The sequence below is a fragment of the Mastomys coucha genome, unplaced genomic scaffold (assembly GCF_008632895.1).
Source record: "Mastomys coucha isolate ucsf_1 unplaced genomic scaffold, UCSF_Mcou_1 pScaffold13, whole genome shotgun sequence".
Classification (NCBI taxonomy): Eukaryota; Metazoa; Chordata; class Mammalia; order Rodentia; family Muridae; genus Mastomys; species Mastomys coucha.
In genome coordinates, this window is record NW_022196895.1 from 25,384,226 (window position 1) to 25,404,630 (window position 20,405).

General features: G+C 37.3%; 1 long non-coding RNA gene across 1 annotated transcript in view; it reads left to right on the top strand.

Moving 5' to 3' along the window:
• The window catches only part of LOC116087573, a 41,950-nt gene that overhangs the window by 20,352 nt on the left and 1,193 nt on the right, over positions 1 to 20,405 (top strand). Inside the window, exon 5 of the long non-coding RNA XR_004117490.1 lies at positions 12,482 to 12,584. This is a non-coding gene — a long non-coding RNA (uncharacterized LOC116087573). The remainder of the gene's footprint in view (positions 1 to 12,481; positions 12,585 to 20,405) is intronic.

Consider the following 20,405-nt stretch of genomic DNA (forward strand, 5'->3'; position numbering starts at 1 on the left):
GAGAGAGAGAGAGAGAGAGAGAGAGAGAGAGAGAGAGAGAGAGAACATTTCCCCTTTCAGCTTCAGCTCTGAGGACTTGGCTTTAGCTACTTGGTACATGAACATGTTTTAGCTTTTGTTGCTCTGAGGCTTTCTCTTCACTATTCCATTTTCTGAACAAAAGGGAAAACAACAACAACAACAACAAAAAACACACAGTTCTACTAAAGGAACACAACAGTAGAATGCCTCCTAACAATAGTTTTCTAGAAACGTGGATTGGTGTTTTGCTCATCCATCATCCTAAAAGCTTCATCCTGCAGGAGGTGAGAACCAATATAGAACTGTACTGCTAGCCAATGTGCAAAGAATAAGAGACATTGGAACGCTCAGTCCTAAATGGAGTGTCTCCACCCAGTCCCTTCCTTTGGGGCTCAGGGAACCCAGCAGAAGAGGAGATGGGAAGATTGTAGGAGCCAGAAGAGATGGAGGACACCAAGGAAAGAAGCGGGATTAACGCACTTGAACTTGTGGAGACTGTGGCATCATGCCCATATTTTACACACATCTGGGCCTAATGGATCTCAATGGAAGTAGATAAAACCATACATTCCTAACCCAGAACCTTTTTCCAACTGATAACTGCTTACAAATGAAAACTTAATTTTCTTCAGTGGTGTCTTACTGGTGATATATACCACTCTTAAGCCTGGGCCCCATGGCCTGCAGTAGATGATAAGTACAATGTGATTAACATGATATTGTTGAAGATTGGTTATCAAGGAGTTGTTTCTTTTCTTTTTCTTTCTTTCTTTTTTCCTTCATTCTTTCTTGGTTGTTTATGTTTGTTGTTTGTTTGTTTGTTTGTTTTTGTGAACTTTTGGGTCTTTTGAGTCTATATTATATATTTGGTTTCCTATTTTGTGTTTTTTATATGATTTCTATGTATACCAATGTGTGTCTGTATCTACATCTGGTTTTAGAACTTTTGTTTTGTTGTTTTTTTTTTTTTTGCTTCTGTTTGTTTGTTATATCCTTTCTTGTTCTTTTGTTGTTTTTGATTTGTTATATTATTATTTAGATTCATAATTGTATTCTAATGAGAGTAATAAAGGGTACATAGGTGGGGAAAGATCTGGAAGTAATTTAAGGAGGGGAATCTTCAAAACATATTATATGAAAATTTTATTTTCAATTAAAGAAAAAAATTTAGTTAAAAAGTAAAGGAAAGAAGCATGGAGAGAAGGAAGGGAGAGAGGGAAGGAGGGAAGAAGGAAGGAAGGAAGGAAGGAAGGAAGGAAGGAAGGAAGGAAGGAAGGGAGAGAAGAAGGGAGGAAGAGAGGAAGGAAGGGAGGGAGGGAGGGACAGAGGGAGGGAAGGGGGAAGGAAGGAAGAGAAGGAAGAAAAGAAAAACTGGCAATTTGACTGAGTTTCACTATGACCACCAGTCAACAGAACAGGGAGCTCTGGCCCTAAATCCACCAATGTTATGTGCAAATCCTGTATTGATTTCTGAGTATTCAACATTTGACTTTTCTTTCTAAGGGATCTACTTACTCTCCATCCATATTCAGAGGCTGTGGTTAAGATAACTAGTAGTGACTTCATTATTCTTAAACACATTTAACACATTTGACTTCAGCTTGGAGACAATGTAATTCTTTTGGCCTTGGTGACAGTTCATATTGTGACCCTCATCCACACAGCAGGTGGGAGAACACTTATGAATGACTTGTCAAAATAACAATATTTGATTTGTGCCTTAAAACGTAGTATAATTATTACGAGAATGAACATTTTAAAATGTGTTTTTCAATGTATCCTTCACCACATTACACAGAGAATACAAGACTACATTTGAAGGTAGTGTGGGAAGAAGTTGCCTCAATTTCTTATGTTTCCCAGTGTCCTAGGGGTTTTCTATGCCTGTTGGAGAAACATACTACCTTTTTCTTCAAGATTCTCACATCTCTGACATCCCAACTGCTTCTGTGTTCTTAGCCACTATGTCATCTTTCTCATCCCTGTTGTATTTTACCTTTAAAAAAGCACAGCATGAAAACTAGATTCCTCAGTTTATTTGTTTAACCAAGCACATTACATCATACAATTACCTGAGGATAGTCCCTGTTCATTTTATCTCAGCAATTAAATCTTACAGTATGATTAAACCAAATGTCTTTTGTACCCACCAATTCTTAAAAGTAGGTAGGCAGGTGCTGTGATGAGAGGACATATGTGAAACTGTCCCGCAGTTCCATGAACTGTGTTCTGTCTGGACCGAAGGGAGAAAAGGAGAACCTGAAACACAGAGTTCGAGAAAAACAGGACAGGAAGCCAAGTTGAGGGTTTCTAATCAAGGCTGGCCACTTTACTTTTGGGTTTCAGCATTTATACAGGAAAGCCAAACTAGATCTCTAGGTTACAATGACATTTGCATAACATAAACATTGAGAAATCAGGGAAGAGTCAGGAGGTAGTCACCAGGAGGGAAGGTCACCAATGGCTAAAATGTCTGCGGATGTCCTCAGGCAATGGGCATTGTCACAGGCATAGTTGTATCTCAGCTGAACTTCTTGGGGAACTTCTTTCAGAAATAAGCTGATAGTCTGTTGAAAGTCTTTCAGCTTAATTCCCTAGGTGACCGCCTCGGGTGGAGGCCGCCAAAGGCCTGAGGCTGAACTGGGCATGGGAGGCAACACATATGGCCAATCTGTTACTCCAAAAGAACCCTAAACATCCAAGTAGATATTGGTTTGGTTCATTCTTTGCATTTACATTCTTTGTCCTTTCTGTACTTCAATGCATTTAAATGTTTTGCTATCAAAAATATGTTCTTCTCACTTCAAATATTCAGATCGTGTAAGGAAAGAATGTCCACTTCTCTAAGAAAATGAGCTTAGGGGCTTTGTGCAGACAGGACATTTCTTTAAAATAGGAAAATCCTGACCCCATCTGTTGCTCATTGAAATTCCTCACAGTACAGCCAATGAGAACTCATCACTGTAATGAGATTCGCTAAGATTGTGGCTTGTTGTGTTTTATTCTATTTTCCGAAGCTGGGAGTTTTTGTCATCACATCTCCCAAGAAAGCAACAGGAGAAGCTCTAGAGTGCCCATTCTTTAAATTCCCAATGATTGATAGTCACTTAAGATCACCAAGGTGTAGACCAATACACTGCTGTGTTTCATGAACCTGAAAAATCTCCTGCATGTTCAAAAACAGCGTTTGCATAAATTCTCTCAGATAACATCTCTTATCATCTTTCTAAGGAAATGGACTTGTTCAAGGAAAGCATAATTTTTCTACCTACAACCAGATGCAATTTGATACTAGAATTTCTTATAAAACCATTATTTTCTGACAATTTAAGCTTATATTTTCTTATTTGTGTGTAAAGTATTTACTTTTTGTTGTTCTCCTCTCTCTCTCTCTCTCTCTCTCTCTCTCTCTCTCTCTCTCTCTCTCTCTCTCTCTTTCTCTCCCTCCGTTCTCTCCCCCCCTCTACATTTTGCTAAAGGAAATTACATGTTCTCAATTTAGAGGCATTTTTACTTTTCTTGAATCCAATATGGGTGAAATGCCTTACATATAGACATTCAGGATTTTAGGTATAGAGAAAATCCATGTAATAAGTCACTTTAACCTTGCTAGAGTTGTGATTTTTATCTTAAATGGACACTAGGAAATTTGGAGAAAATCATGCTGATGTTTTTTTCTTGTATAGCTCATGTTTATGTAGGCAATCATGGAGCCTGCAGCTTACATGCATGGAGACTACTATGGGGCCTGCAGATTACATGCATAGAGACTATCATGGAGCCTGCAGCTTACATGCATGGAGGCTAACATGAAGCCTGCAGCTTACATGCATGGAGGCTATCATTGAGCCTGCAGCTTACATGCGTGGAGGCTAACATGGAGCCTGCAGCTTACATGTGTGGAGGCTATCATGGGGCCTGCAGATTACATGCACTGATGCTAACATGGAGCCTGAACCTCATGTGCAGAGAGACTGACACATAACTTACACCATGCCAAATATATTCATTCATCCTTTATCTTCTGGACTATGGATTTACAACGTCAGTAGGATACCTGCCCACTTTTATGATCATCATTTATTTTGTTTCTTCCATAAACCCCAGGCAGAGTAACAGAAGATCAATTCTTTCCTCTGTATCATAAATCTGTGTATGTTAATTTTTGTGTGAAAAATGAATGGCTATGGAAAAGAGCAGCATGATGCACGGTCCTGTTCAAGAATGATCTCTGCAGGCTTGACTTCACACCAAGTGTATGACCTTCATGAACAGAGCACTCATTTACAAATGGTTCATTCATGGGTCAGCAAATTGAGTCAAAACTAGGCAGGAACCTTTTACAAATTGGCCTCTTAATGAGGCCTTAGGATCTGATGAGCCAATCTTGTTCCTGACATCTTATGATATAAAGGAATAGATCTCTATCTCCTCAGTAAACACAGTAAAACAACATTAAATTATTCCTTAAAAAAGGAGAATTTGACCATACATAGATGCTACCCATTCTTATCATTCTTTAAACATATTTAGACACATACTACCATCACCTTTAATATCTTAGAAACCTGTTGATTAGTTCCAAGGCAACTTGCTGGACTATTAGAAACCTATTTACTGTCTGTTTTGAGCATTTAGATAGAAAAATAGAGATCTTCAATTAGATGGTGGTAATTTTTGCTGTGAAACCATGCTAACATGGGAGCCTAGTGGAGTTAGTATTCATTCTAAAAATAATTCCTTATTTTAGATGAAGAGAAAGAATGAGAAAACATCTGAATATACCATTAGATACCCGGTTTCTTTCTGTTTTCTGTCAGCCATAATCTGTGGTTTAGTACCCTTTTCAGTTATAATTTGTGTTAGGCTAATTGAAAGGCCAGTTGAAGGTATACTTTGTATCCTGAACATAATCTCCCAGGGGGTCCATGAAACCTTTAAGTATCTAGTTTTCAGGTTGTCTTAGAAAATTAGTATTTCCTTCAATTGATAGCTGAAAGAGGACGCTTTTCCTCTGGTCTCCACTGACAAAAAGAATTCATTCCTTTGGTCCCCACCAAAAAAGGAAGAGACTCTGTCCCCTGTTCTTCATTGCAAAAATGAACTATTGCTTCTGGTACCCACTGTTATAGAGAACTGTCCATCCTCTGGTCTCCATTGGTAGGGACAACTCTGTACCCTGGTTTCCCACAAAATTTTTTTATTAAAATATTAGTATTCATAATTATAAAATGAATACATTCTGGCTGCCTCTTGGTGAGTATAAAGGAATCTTGAATAATAATGAGTCTAGAAAACACTGAATTTATTTTATACTATCATTTTATTCCTTGGGATCATGACTAGCCCCTGGCAACATTTATCTCGAAGTCAAATTTGGTTGGGGTTAGCTAATTACTTCACTTTTGTGGTTTAAGAGAGGATACAAGAATTGGAAGAACCAGATGAAATGAGTGTTTGGTACTCTTGCTGGAGTAGAGGTACCTGAAACATTGGGAAGGTACTTAAAATACTCATGGGTTATCTCTGAAGTCCAGCTGAAGTTCAATATGTTGGTGTTTGAGAAACACAACATACAAATATCATGTTCCTTAGGGAGTCAACAGAGAAACTTGATTAGAAATACATTTGCTGTATCCCCATGCTCTCACTGCCATGAAAATTGTGCAGATTAAAGGCATAGGGATCAAGACTATGTTTTTCAAAGGGGACAGAAGCAAGAAACACAGCTGTCTTTAATCTGTTCCTATGAGGGATCTAGTATACTTACTTTCACTGAACTAATGAAGCCTACATGATAATCATGAATTTTCTTTAACAACAATGAATTTGATTATGTATTGGTTAACTGTCCACTTAAAAACTTCCCCTCCCAAATTGCCTTATCTTTGAGGAAAAACTTCAAGGAAATCATTGAAATTGAACAAAACTCATTATTTTTCAATTTCTAGGCTTTGGTCAAAACATATAACATCAATATACCACTAAACTCACTCTTGCTTTCTCTGCTCTCCATAAACTATAAAGAAGATTTTCCAATCTTCCTACCATGAAGGTCTACATTCATTTTCTTTGATTGTTTTCTTTATTCTTGAGTTTTACCTCTTATTAGTTTCTGCAAAGTCTAACAGACTACATATGCTGTTCTTTGCCGTAAGCTACGATATCTTTCTGTCCCTTTGGAAGCATCAGGGATGCTTTTTCTGTATCTTAATTGTTTTTTTTTAATTTGCTCATATTTATTCCTTAAAAGATGACAGGATAATTTTTTTTCAGTTTCTTCCAGCTCCTATAGGCTTGACAGGGATCACATTTACAATGTAATCTAAAATGGCATATTTCTTTTGAATTTCTGTATTTTCCAAAGGCAATATTAACTTTTACTATCTATTTTATATATTGAAGCATGATCAAAGCACAGCTAAGAAGATGCTGTAGAGATGAGAATATTTTCCTTGCTACAACATATATGTGTATGTGGTTAGTTTGTTTGTACATGTGTGTGTGTGTATATGTGTGTGTTTTGCTTTACCAAAAGTATGTTTTCAGATGATTTTTTTTCTGTATTGAACCTTATTTTATCAAATCCATAAATTGCTTGCGATTCTTGACCCACTATAATTCTGACTGGGCAGAATGGACCAAAAATAGATAGGTAGGTAGATAGATAGATAGATAGATAGATAGATAGATAGATAGATAGATAGATAAAACTATAACCTTTATGAACTCTGTCCTACTTGTAGAATAATAGTAAACGGCAGATTCAGAAATACTGCAATAATGATAGAGCCTGTGAGATGATTCCTGACTCAAAATTTTTTGCAGATGGGGAAGGTCCACTGACATTTCAGTCCCTTGTGTAATCAACAGATCACCTCAAAATAAGAAGTAGCCCAGTACAGAATAACTTTATTGTGGTTATTTGATCAAGGCAATGAATTTAAGGCTGATAGCAAGAAATAGAAAATTTAGACTAGTCTTAGAAAATCAGTAACAGTTACCTCTCAAAGCCAGTTTTCTTCCAAAGATAGAGAGAAAATAAAGGAAATGTCACTAAACAGCCTCTTTTTGTTTTATTCTCTCTCTTTTTCTCTCAGTGTCAATATTTAAGCTAATGAATACAGAATTCTAGAAGGTGGCAAGGGAACAGAGTATTTACTCATTTCTGAACACTTGTTATAGCAAGTTTCTATGAAGAAATTCAGACACACGTCAAATATTAGCTGAACGTACAAATGTGTACAACAGGTCTACTGTATTATTACCATTCTAAGGCTTATGATGCATGCATACCTAATAGGTCTGAGAAGTAGTATAGATCAGCATGGCAAAAGTTATAGGGATTGAAAGAATGAAGATGTGGTGAGTATTTACTTATAAGAGGAGGAGACTAAGCATTATGTTCATTCTATCAAATATCCAGTTGAGGACATGACACCATTTGAAAGCCAAAATAAAAAAGTTGGAGATCAAATAAGAAACCTTGGGTTTTTTGTTTGTTTGTTTTGTTTTGTTTTGTTTTGTTTTGTTTTGTTTTGTTTTAAACGAGATAAAGGCCAAGGAGCCACTAAGTTTGTCTTTGTGGAATGGATAGCATCAGGTAACAGAAGAGTCACAGCCAACGGCCTCTTGTCAGTCTCAGTTCCTTGTGTTCTACAATAATTATGTTTCTTTCTCCAAAATACTAAAAACTGTTTCCTACTTCCAAAGTGAGCCTCCTGAAAATGGCCTTTGGAAGATGAGAATTGAGTTAGGTACTTCATCCCTTGTTCCCAATAGACCTGTGGTCTATGACTTCATTTCTAGCTACACACATTATCTCATTTATTCTATGATGCCACTGTCTACTAGCTGTAAAATATATCCAAATGGGGTCTTAATTGACTGACAAATAATAATAATATATTCATTCACATCAGTGGTGTATAACAGAACCAAATATAGTTCACAAACTTTTTTTCCTACATATACGTATATATGAAATATATACAAATATTTATATATTTGTATATACACATGTATTTATAAATATACATAATATGTATGTTACATATATATGTATATATACATATATATATACACACATTTATGCTACATTTTTGAATAAAGTAACTACCATCAAGGGAAATTATTTAATGCCATTCAAGCATTTTATAAAATTTAAATGTCTATTAATTAAACAAGTTTCTTTAGATGAAGAACTCAGAGGCAATGGAAAACACCAAGAAAAGAATTTCCATCAATTCAGCTAAGCAGGGTTCATATGTGCTCACAGACCCTGAAGCTACAATCATCAGGCCTACATGGGTCTGCAGCATTTTTCTGCATAGGTTATAGCTGTCACCTTGGTGTGTTTGTGGAACTTCTAACAGTAACAAAATGTGTATCTCTGACGCTTTGGACTGCTCTTGGTACTGTTTTTGTTCTTTAAGGTTGCCTTATCCAGCTTCCACATGAGGGCTTTTGCTTTGTCTTATTGTATCTTGTTTAGTCCTGTGTGGCTGTCATCTCTTAGAGGCTTGCTATTTTCTGAAGAGAATACAGAGGTATAATGTATATAGAGGGGAGGTAGGAGGGATCTGGGAGAAGTGGAGTGAGGAGAAATTCGGGTTAGGATATATTGTATGAGAAATGAATGCACTTTCAATATAAAATAAAATAGAATAAGAAAATAAAAACTAGCTCTTTTATTTACCCACGGCTTATTTGTGCTTCTGGATCTAAGGTCAGAAGAGACTGAGGCTCCATAGCCCACAAGCATATTTACAAACGTTCATATTTACAACCTTGTCTTTTCATATTCTGAGCCTTGTAATAGCTAGTCTAGGGATTCTTTCAGAAGTGAATATTTTCTTATATTAATTTATACTTACAGGGTGGGGCCATCATGGTTCTTTATTAAACATGAAATCAGGCTGGTCACACTCATACACTCAAGTCATTCTCCAGTAGGCAACCCCTGGATAGATGAAGACTTAAGGACTAGTGGATTTACCAATTCGAAGAAAAGATGAAGAGTTAACTTCAGCACATAGAAGACAGCTGTGAAATCTCTGCCTTTACATTGACCAAGAGAAAGGTACAGAGAGGCCTTTAATTTGAGGAATAGGAAAATTACCAATCTTTTTTGCAGTGAATGTTCCAGAAGCACTCATGTTGGGGATAAATAATAACACCTGTAGCTTGGTTAGGCTGAAACATAATCATTTATGTTCTGGTTTAAAGATGCTTTTCTAGGAAAAATAAATTCTTCTGTTTGCTAAACCAACCTGGCTGGTATAACAACAAAACATAAATGTCATAAATGAAAGTCTCTATCCATGGGTTCACGCATTTCCTTCTCTTGATATTCCTAGATTCACAATATCCATCAGTGAGATTTTCTCCACTTATTTTTCAATATCAGGAAGGTACTGACATTAAAATGTTGTAAGACTGTTACTGTAGGCATGGCCTACATAACAAATGCCTGCATAACAAATTTCACCATGCATTTTTGTTGGACAAGTTGAACAGATATATTCCTAGAAATTATCATCATTAGGACAGTAAGGGTGAATTACATCAGAACACAGAATATACTGGAGTATTTCCAACAAGGAAATGAAAGGTCTGATGTTCAAGCCTTGTAACTAATTCCATGAGTGCATACTAGCCTATACATTCCAATGTGGCTCAATCTATGGATGTAGTATTGCTAAGAGGGGATATTGGGTTGGTTTTTAAAAGTTTATCTCTGTCTTCACTTTTCTCTTACTGGGCAATTGCATTTCAGTGATAACAGCTCATTTATTTATGGTGTTTGGGCACCTGTCCCTTTGGCTGCATGTAGATATAGATATTATCTTCTTACATGTCTCATTTGAAACAATGACCCAGAAACATGCATCAACAGTTCAGAATTAGAAAACCCATGGCTAAAGGGCAAAACACAGAACCTCTACCTGACTTTTTTTTTTTTCCATTTACTTTCCAGGTACATAGAAGAAGCTCAATAAGTGCAGTCTTGACTTTAAATTTTTATAGTAATTAGAAATTGGAGAGAAAGTCAAAGGAACAAAGGCTTGTGTGAGACCAGATCTTTAGATATAATCCAGATAAATTATAGATAAGGATTTTAGAAGAGAAACATTCACTTGAAAAAAATAACATATCAGTCCAAGGACACAAAAGTCACCAATTTATACTATTGGGCATGGAGTGAGATGATAGATTCTAATTAACAAGGGTTTATCCTAAGGTCATGTTACATATTAACCTTGACATACTTGATAAACACTTGGTTTTATTTCAACTAATTCAAAATATTAACAAGACATATTTTTTCATAAGTTATTGTATTGGATATTTTGTGATCTGGTAGGCCTTGTGAAGTAAATCTACAGTTTAATGGTGTCAAGACCTTTGGAAAAGGTGAAGGAGTGAGACGTAGCCTGTGTTTTCAGTTCTATATTGTCACATTTTTCCTTTCCTCAACTCTTCTCCGAACATCCCTGTCTTCTACTCACCCATTCTTTCCTTCTCTTTAAAAGAACAAACAGCGACAACAAAAGGGCACACACACACACACACACACACACATACACACACACACACACACACACACATACACAGAGAGAGAGAGAGACAGAGAGAGAGACAGAGAGAGAGAGACAGAGAGACAGAGAGAGAAGAGAGAGTTTCTAAAATATATAAGCAAAAAAGAAAGCAATAAGGCAAAAAGGATCAAGCGAAGAAATATAAGACAATTTACATAAATATTGAGTTCAATTGTTCAATTTGTGTTGGTCAATTCTTCATGGTCTACCCTGAACTGTGGTTAATTTATTCAAAAGGAGACTTGATTGGAGAAAAATAGGACTTTTTGAAGTGGGTTTGAGTCTTTTAAAATTTACCTATTGTCAAAACATACAAACAAAAATGTCAAACCTACCAATACTGAAAATTCACAATACTGTTTGTGTGTGTGTTTCATATATATGCTATAGTGTCTAGTCCAAAATGCCCTGAACACATATATGAATAGGCAACATATTTTAATCATGGGAATTATCTTTAGTTCTTCCATTTTCTTTTCTGTCCTTTCTACTCTAAGATTTATTAAGCTTTACCCACTTCAGCCTCTTTTCCTTTTGTCTGGTATAAATGATAAAAGTAGGCACACAAGTAAAATATTGATTAATGGTGAATCCTAAAGAAAAATTTTAAATATCTTTGTATTCATAAGCATTTATTGGAATCAAGAACAAGTTTACATTCTAACAAGATGGACATACTTGTTTTCATACAAAAAAAAATCATTCTTTGCTGCATCTATCATAAAAACACTGTATCTCATAATATAGAGTGGTCTTGAATGTGAGTCCAGGTCTCTCAGGTGAGTTTTCTAGGCATTGCAGTGTCTGAATGGTGTGCAACTTCGAGATTAAAGCCAGTGATATATGATATACAGCTTACATGTCCCCGTGCCATCCTCCCTCTCTTCCTCTGCTGGGTACATAATGAAGACATCTTAGTATTCTCCATCAACAGATATTTTTGAAGTTTCAAGGAAGACTTGACAGACACCGCCACAAATAAATCCAGTGTGGCTTCCAACCTTGTGGTTTTTGGTTGTACTTGGAATACATGCATTTAATTTTCTCTGACCTAAAGTTCCTGAAGACAAAAAGATATGCCTAACTAGGTTAGCACAGAGAGAACCTTATGGTGGGAGTGTGCTCCAATTTCTGAATTTCCATACTTTTCAGATTGGAATGGTGTTTAGCTTGGTGAGTGTCATGTGTTTAATTTTCCTTTGTGGAATTAGACTTATCTTTAATGTTCTCAACGTAAATTATTTGAGTTTCTAGAAATACTAGGCTTGTTAATTAGTCTTCCAGGATTCTGTGGTCAAGGTTGCCCTGCCTCTAGTGAATACCCTCATCATAGGAAAGCAGCAGTTGTATTCCCTCTTCAGCCTTTGCTTTGAAATCTACAAGTCCCTACCTCTTTACTCTGCTCCTCTGAGGACATGCTTGACACATAAATCAGGCTTCCAAGAAAGCTAAAAGAGGTAATTATTATTTGCATTTTGGGCATTTAAAAACTCAAAGCTCAGAGGTAAGCATACTTAATTGTAACGCCTTCACCAGATTATAAATTTCTCTAGGGGCTGTTGCTCCTTCTGTTTGTTTTATTAGCATCTCATCTCCTTAACATTTCTGTGGTAGCATCATACAACAAACCCTGACTGCAGAATTCTGAGTAGAAATAGACCAAGACACTTCAAGCTACTAACTGAGGTTTTATTAGCTTGATCATTCTTGGCCACAGAAAAGGGATCAACACCATGACAAAGTATGTTACAGTACCAGAAGATGACGGTATCGCCGAAGTGAGATGACTGACTTTTAGGAAGAATAAAAATTACACATTTATTTATTTTATACCACTTGACTTTACCTCCCTGTCTGAGTGGACCCAGCTACAAAGCAGCAAACTGAAGAATGTCATCTTCTCCAAGTGAGTGGGTCTCATCGGCTTCACTGAAACCAAATGAAGATGAAGTTCTCCACCAGGTCTGTTTTGAGTTTAAACCAAATTTAAAGTATTTTTTTTCTTCTTTACTTATTTGGGCTTAAAGTTACACTTTAATTACAGTGCAATAATTTGATGAACCTTGGTAATAGGGCAAACTTTCAGACCTTTTGTTCTTTAGTGCAGTCAAGGGAAACCTCATTAGAGGGGATTTTCTTAGTTAGCAGGGTTTTGAGGTTAATGAGCTGTGAGTGATAACATAGAGTGGTAATCCCTCCCTGCTGTAGCAGGATGTATTTTATGCATGCCCTGATCTCAGTAGGAATAGACAGACATAATGTAAAATGGTTATAAAGAACCAATATGAGGGACTCAGGGATGCTTTAAATATTGAGCTCTTGATGTGAGTCATGATCAAAAACTTCTCATTCAAAGAGAAGCCAAAAGTGGAGTATGTAAATATCTTTCTCTGGAATTCACGGACAAAGTGGCAGTTCAACATCTCTCATTAAAGACTGACGGAACTCTTCAATATTTAGCCTTTACTGGGGCTCCTTTTCGTAAAGCCATGAAGTGGAGTCATAAAGTGTGGAGTCCTTTTGGTGGTCTGAACCAGAATGACCCCTTAAGGTAATATATTTAAATGTTTGATTCCCTGTTGGTGGAATGTTTGGAAGTGTTAGGAAGTGTGGCCTTTTGGGAAGAGGTGTGGTCTTGATGAAAGAGGTGTGTCACTGGGAAGGAAGGCTTCGGAGTTTTCAAAAGCCCACAACAATCCCTGTTAAAGCTCTCTCTCTCTCTCTCTCTCTCTCTCTCTCTCTCTCTCTCTCTCTCTCTCTCTCTCTCTCTCTCTCTCTCTCTCTCTCTCTCTCTCTCTCTCATTCTTTCTCTCCATCTTGCTTCTGATCAAGCATAAGCTCTTAGGTACTGTTCCAGGGGCAGTATCAGCTCTGCCTGCATTCTGCCATGCTCCCAGTCATGAAGAGCATGGACCCGCCCTCTTAAACTGTAAGCAATCCCCCAGTTAAATGCTTGCTTTTGTTACTTGCCCTGGCCACAGTATCTCTTCACAACAACACAAAAATAACTAGGCAGCCATAGTCTCAAATGTACTTCATTTAAATGAAGGACTGGAGAAAGGATGGCATTTAGCAAGAGGACATAACGTTTTGAATTCTATCAGGGAACGCAACTTACATGGTATAATTCCAAATCCTCACAGAACTGTTTTCAGTAAAGCTGCAGTGGCCATGGCAACCTCTTGCTAATCCCATTGGACCTTTGCTGCGTTGTTAGTCACACAGTGGATGTGATTTTGTTCATGTTGTTGAGATTACTTTTGAGGCAGGGCTAGGGCAGAAGTGTCGGGCCTGTGCTATTTTATCTTTTCTGCTATGAACTCCTCGCTGCAGACTGACAGGTTTCCCAAGGCTGGTGGGTACTCCTGAGTCACCATTATTCCTTCCTAATCCTAACAATTTCAGAATCCTGAGATCTGCAGCTTTGTCCACCAGTTAGCATGATCTCAGTTCCCTTTCTTGCTGCCCTTTCTTTTTCCAAGGAGAGGAGGACATCAGAGCAAGACTGGGATACCGGAGCTCTAGATAGGAAAAATTTCTCTTTTCCATTTTTCTCTTCAGGCTAATCCTGTCTAGAATGTTCTTTTCCATTTCTAGATATTTGTTTTCTATTGTTCCAGTTTATTTAGCTTAGGGGAAAAGGTTAGACAATAAGGAAAAATACTCACTCCATTTATTCTTCATTATGTCTCAATATAGAAAAATAATTTAAAAAGAAAGACTGTGTTTGCTTTGTCTCGAATTAGAGTATTTAATGTGTGACATATTTTAAAACAGAAATACAGAGTACTGTTTAATTTGAAAATACTCTTAAAGTTGTTGACATTAGTAATTTTAATAAGATGATTTTTTTAACACTGAAAACATAGAGGGAGAAAATCATCATACAATGAAAGATAATTTCATAAATTAATTAGATTTACATCAAAAAATGCCAAACTCATTTCCTTACCATTATTCTTTTTATTTTGCCATAAGTATACAAATATATAAATAACACTTACCCGCAACTTTAGCTGTTCTTGGATGAGTTTGGGAAATCCCATTTACAACAGAATATTGATCCAGCCAGGAATCGCTTCATTCAGGTTACATATAAGCAAAGAATATAGCTACTACAAATCTAAGCCAGTCTTCTGGATGTGTAACTACTAAACACTCTGACATTTCTTACCCATGAGGTCCTTCAGCTACACTGCCCAAAGCTTCCTCTATTCTGGGCTTTCTACTACCCAGATCAACTTTACATCATGCTTCCACAAGGCCAGGGACAAGAACATTTGAGACAGATGTTTGTATCTATAAGGCTCTCCTCAAGTAAGCAGACTCAGGTACAGTTGGCTTCCAAAGCCTGAGCTCAGCATACCTGTATGCCAAAGTCAAGAATTTAAGGACAGGAACTGAAGCTCCTGAGAGGTAGATCATAAGTTGGTCAATCATTTTGTGTCTTAAACTCCATCTGAGATACCTTTCCCTTTTGACTTTACATATACTTTTCTAAACAACACTATCATGTGTATTTATCTAATTTTCTGTTTATTTTGTCATGTGACTTTGAGTCTTTGGTGGGCTCTGAGATGCCACCTGTGATGCCTACTTCATAGGACAGATAGATTGCTCACGGTTTTCTTAAATATTACTCTCTTCTGTTAGTTTTCAGTAATTCTTGGGTCATATTTAATTGAAAAAGATGAACACCAACCTAGCACACACACACACACACACACACACACACACACACACACACACAGAGAGAGAGAGAGAGAGAGAGAGAGAGAGAGAGAGAGAGAGAGAGAGAGAGAGAGAGAGATTCACCCATGCCCATACATTTGAATTCTTCTCTTGAAACTTTGTGGAAACACATTTGTCCCACAATGATGCTGATCAGCAGCATCTAGACAACATTGTCAATCTTTCTACTCTTAGCTGATTAAGAAGAAGTTTACCACTACTTCAAATGTCATTAATAATTTATCTACTTGGATGTTACAGAGTAAAACCAGGCATGGGAAATAAGGAAGTTTATTTTTGCACCCTCAAACCCAGATGGGATCTAAGAGAGTCTAGGAACAAGGGGGAGGGGCAATTTGTGATATTAAAATGAATAATTTAAGTATCTCTGATAGAATCCGTTGAAGTAAATTTGGAAATAAAGTGTAATATTACCACAGAGTCATATTGTTGGTGACAAGAGAGCTAAAAAAGTAGGGATAAAATAACTGACTGGCACTACTTTAAAGGGTAAACTGTGCTCAATGGCAGCTGGAGGGAGACATTAAGTAACGGAGCACACTAATGTTAACTGCTCTTCTGGTAAGTGTGGTAAATGAAATAAACCCCTGCATCCAGGGGATCATTAATCTATAGTGAATAATGGCAGGGGTAGTGTAAGGAGATTAAAAAGGGCATTGTAAACATTTGTGGCTGTATAATATACAAATTAAAAATGTGAGAACGCTCGCAGCTGCATAATCTACAAATTAAAAAGTGTAATAGTCTGGCATTAATTACGGGCTGATCAATCCCTGTAATTGCTGGCATGGAGATGAACAATTACAGGTCCAAAATGTTATTTGAGAAAGAGACATTGACCTTGGAACTGTGAGGAATGAGACTGTGTTACAAGGTATTACAAGACCCTATCAAACTCGGTCCCAGTATTTGTAGCTGCCGCCAGCTCAGCGCGGGGCTGTAATCACCACACTATTTCTTTCGATTATGGTGCCACAGGGGTTAGACTGTGTTTTCTCTTTTTGAACAGAAACACCCAGTGACCTTCAGCCTTCTGAAAATGGGACCATCAGGCCTCATTTCCAAGTTCAAACAGTTTTAATAAAAATGAAATAGCAAGAGATAATGCATTTTACCCTTCTAGTCCAGGGGAATGGTTCAGAAAGTTGGAAAGACAAACTTCTTTTAGATGTGAACATTTCAACTGGGATTGCTGCTGGAAACCTAAATGTTCCCATCAAACATTCTCAAGTTGACAGCTCTGAGCCAAGAAACCAGAGACCCAAACATCTGATTGCCATTCGATGTCAGAACTTTACCACTATTCCCTGACCCTTCTCACTGACAAACATTAGAGCAACACTGGTTGAGAATTTGTTGTATAGTACCCAATATGACAAGTGAGCTCAATCCTGGCAGAGTAACACTGTCAACCATGTAGCCTTGGCTAGTTCTGTGCTTGTGACATTCTTGTTGTTAAAATTCTTTGTTCCTTCATTCACTTATTGTAGGTGACAATGGGGATTTTAGATACTGCCCATCTTGTGAATTGTCTTCCTTGAGCTAGTATCAACCCCCACCACAATCAACACATTTAGACTTTGCTATAAATGGACTATTCTACTCCTTTCTTCTAGAGTTTCTGAGGTAGCTTGGATTTCAATGTCGCTTCCTTTAGTGGCTACTTCCATTGCTCACTCAGCTGTTCTTTTTGATCAACATATCACTTCTGTCTTTCCCTCTATTTACATGGTCAGACTCAAATTACTGTAACTTTGAAGAAATGTACTTTATTTTAATAAAAAAAAAAACCATATTGATTTGCTTATATTTCCATGAGTGAAACTCTAGGGCCATATCTGGCTGTGGTTCCTTGCTAGCAGTCCTGAAGTAGTCTTAATTATCTCAGAACTTCATGTGGTAGGACACTGGGAGATGCGTCCATCTGTGAATCTGGTCTTATTCTTCTTACACAGCTGCTAAGATTTTATTACGAGAACGTACTAATGACTTATGTGAGTTTTAGCACTTCCCAGAGGCTCTGTCATCAGACTAGGTTTTCATCCTCTTTATGTGTGTTCTTGTATGCACATAGGTATATGTGTGCATATGTGAGCATACTTACCTGTGTTGGCCAGATGTCAGCATGTGATGTCATTCTTCTTCAAGATCTGCCATGCTTTCTTTTGAGGTGATGTTAGTCATTGACCTTGAATGCTTATCAATTAGGTTGGGATGTTTGACCAAGGCATACCATGGATCCACCTGTCTCCAATTTCCCAGCACTGGGGTTATGTGTAAACACTACCATTTGTTTGTTTATTTGTTTTTACATAGATCTTGGAGAATGAAATAGGGGACTCATGCTGGCATGAGCAGTGGCTTATAAATTAACCCAGCTCCCAAAGTTATTTTTTTTCCTGCTAATACAATGACTACATGGCTTTGGGCAGTAAACTCCTATTTGGGATTGGGAAATAGCATACATTTCTAGGATAACTTAAAATGAAGTCTTTGGTTCTATCCTCCTCCCTAAAGCACAAGAGGTTTAGGGAGGAGGTTTCAGGAAAGCCTAGTGAATATTAGCCAAAACAAAACAAAACAAAAACAAAAACAAACAACAAAAATGATGCTCAGTGACTTAGCTGATAAACATCACAAACAGCAAGTCATTGAGTCAAAAGTCATCCCTGCTTTTCTTGCACTGAGTGAGAGGAACAACCATCCGACATGATATGCTCTGGCATGATCTCACGGAAAGTCAATCATGGGAACAACTTCAACCATACACTAAGTTTTTCTCTCATCTGTTGCCTCTGTTACTACTCTCTTCTTTGCCTTTTATCAGGATTCTTTTCCTAGACTTCAAGCCTTTTTTCGCTCACTTTGAACCCTGCTGAAAAACATTATTTTTAACCCAATACCCACAGATCTTATAGTTCTGGATGATGGTTGTGATGAAAGAGTATGCAAAGCAACCTTCAGCACTCTTTTCTTTCTAGGGGTCATTTGTGGTATCAAAATACCAATAGGCCAGCTTCCTCCAACATAAATGGCATGTAACATCCTTTCCTAGGGTTTGTGAGTACCTCCCTTACTACAAGCCTCATTGTAGATATACAGTTCCAAGATGTTGACAACCTCTTTTACCAATAACATGGTCAGTGGTCAGCAGTTAGTAACACTCTCTATATACAACAAATGATCAGTGATGATAATATACTTTGATACAGGCAGCAAGTGTTTCCCTTGCATAGACAAGACTGAGACCTCCTGCCCTTAAGAAAAAATATCTTTTTGCAATGTTATAAAGCCAGAACATGTAACATTCAAGGAACAGATAAGAGACTCTAACTGATAAATTTTCCCTTAAGGAGATATGTTCTTATAATCGCTAAGTCCTTCAATATCCATAATGTTGCTGGCAGGCCTCCAATGATCAGGTAGCCTGCTTTCTTGAGATGTAGCTCAGAAAACATTACGAACTTTTTTCTACTTCTTTCTACTCCTGGACTCCAAGAAGTTACACACATATTAATTTTCTCCAACCCACCTGCCATGGTATTTTCTCAAGCCAAATGAATAGCCCCTTAAAAGTTCCCTTGCCAGGCAGTGATGGCACACTCCTTTAATCTCAGCACTTGGGAGGCAGAGGCAGGCAGATTTCTGAGCTTGAGTCCAGCCTGGTCTACAGAGTGAGTTCCAGGACAGCCAGAGCTACAACAGAGAAACCTTGTCTCGAAAAACAAGCAAACAAACGAACAAAGAAAAGGTCCCTTATGGGACAATATTTTTTAAGATTTATCTTATTTTATTTTTAAGTATGTGTATGTATAGGTCTCTAAGTCTGTGTGTGGATAAATGGGTTTGAATGCAGCTATCTATGGAATTAAAAACTGAGTATTCCATAGGGATTGAGTGATAGTAACTAGACAGCTGTTCAGAATCGAATTGGTCCTTGGCAAGAGAAATATGCACTCTTCACTGATGTGCCATCTTTCGAGCCCCTGCATTCCTTTTTATTTTAAATTCTTTTATCTATGAGACAAAGAGCTTGTTCCTGAGAACTGTCCCTATGGTGACAGTTCTTCCATTACCATTGGCACTCTCCTTACTTATCAATTGTGTTTCTCTAAAAGGTACTTGTGATTTTTCACTACGAACCCCATTCCTTTCAGAATCTGATTCCTGCTTGGTTGGAACAAGCACAAAAATTCCTGCTTTTGATTCTGTACTCTGGCTCCAGCAATTGCCAACAGTGAAGAATGCCTTAACTAAAGCTAGATGTATAAAAACCTCAAGGCCTTTGCAACTGCTGTTCCAGCTAGGATTCCTGTATTCTCATTCTTGAGGAGTATGTTATCAACTCCAGGGTCAACTTGCATGTCCCCTTCCTTTAAAATTCTTTTTGGTCACTCTAGGCAACCCTCTTTCTCTGTGTCTCTATTCTTCCAGGCCCTTTAGTTCTGAAACCTTTCAAAAGTGATAGTTCTTTAAATGGAAAGTTTTCCTTCTGAGAATTGTGTTTATAAACAAGACTCTCATCCTAGCCTGAAGTCCATAGCTTTTGTTTCTATTTCTCATTGAAGTAAAGCCAAGAGTAGTGTTCTGAGATTGGAAATGAAATGGTAGATACTATCTTATCTTCTTGAAAGGACTTAGCCTACAGTAAAACAATAACTGGATTTAACTTTGTTAATAGAGGAAATGACTGAACAATACTTGTGTGGATAGTTCAATAGAGTAACTAATTTTACTAGGAATGGTGACACAAATGTTGATCCCTCCTATGTGCTAGATTCCTATTTCCTCAGGCATGGATTTTCCCAGGCAATCTTCACAACAGATAATGTAGCTAAAAGTGCTACAGAGGCTTTTTTTTTAAGTAAACAATCAAAAATACAAAATCCTACTGTCTCTTTGGGTATAGCTAAGGTTTCTATTGCTAGGAAGAGACATCACAACCTCCGCAACTTGATAAAGGAAAATATTTAATTGTGGTTGGCTTACAGTTCAGATGTTTAGTCCATTATCATCATGGTGGAAAGCACA